At 44.3% G+C, this 646-nt stretch overlaps 1 non-coding gene across 1 annotated transcript; it reads right to left on the reverse strand.

Moving 5' to 3' along the window:
- Nucleotides 1-291: 291 nt before the first annotated feature.
- Nucleotides 292-398, reverse strand: LOC118482846. The gene has a single exon (XR_004869022.1). It is a non-coding gene; the product is annotated as a small nucleolar RNA R71 (small nucleolar RNA).
- Nucleotides 399-646: the final 248 nt, after the last annotated feature.

Raw genomic sequence — 646 nt, forward strand, 5'->3', positions numbered from 1 at the left:
AAGAACTTCGAACTTCGGCCACATTTGATACAAATGCTTCAAAACTCCGCAACCTTCCATGGGCTTGCGGACGAGGATCCCCATCTACATATTACTAATTTCTTAGAAATATGTGATACCTTTCGGATCAATGGAGCATCAAACGACGCCATCCGCCTTCGAATGTTTCCATTTTCACCAAAAGACCGAGCAAAAGCTTGGCTCAACGCCCTCCCAGTTGGTTCGGTAAACACCTGGGATGAACTAGCCCAAAAGTTTCTATATAAGTATTTCCCTCCCGTTAAAACGGCTAAATTAATGACTGAAATTAATACATATTCACAAGAGGATGGGGAATCCTTATATGAAACTTGGGAAAGGTTCAAGGAGCTATTGCGAAAGTGTCCTCATCACGGTCTTGCGGTATGGCAACAAGTATCCACTTTCTACAATGGGTTGTTGCCACACACAAGACAAACACTTGGCTCTAGCTCCGGGGGACTTTTAGGTGATCGCCGCCCACATGAAATATACAATCAAATTGAGGAAATTGCTCAAACCAATTTTCAGTGGCACACTCCCCGAGGCAATAAATCTATTGCCCCGGGCGCCCATAAGGTTGATGAAAGCACTTCTTTACAAGCCCAAATCGAGGCCCTTTCTTCAA

This window comes from Helianthus annuus, chromosome 1 (assembly GCF_002127325.2).
Source record: "Helianthus annuus cultivar XRQ/B chromosome 1, HanXRQr2.0-SUNRISE, whole genome shotgun sequence".
Taxonomy (NCBI): Eukaryota; Viridiplantae; Streptophyta; class Magnoliopsida; order Asterales; family Asteraceae; genus Helianthus; species Helianthus annuus.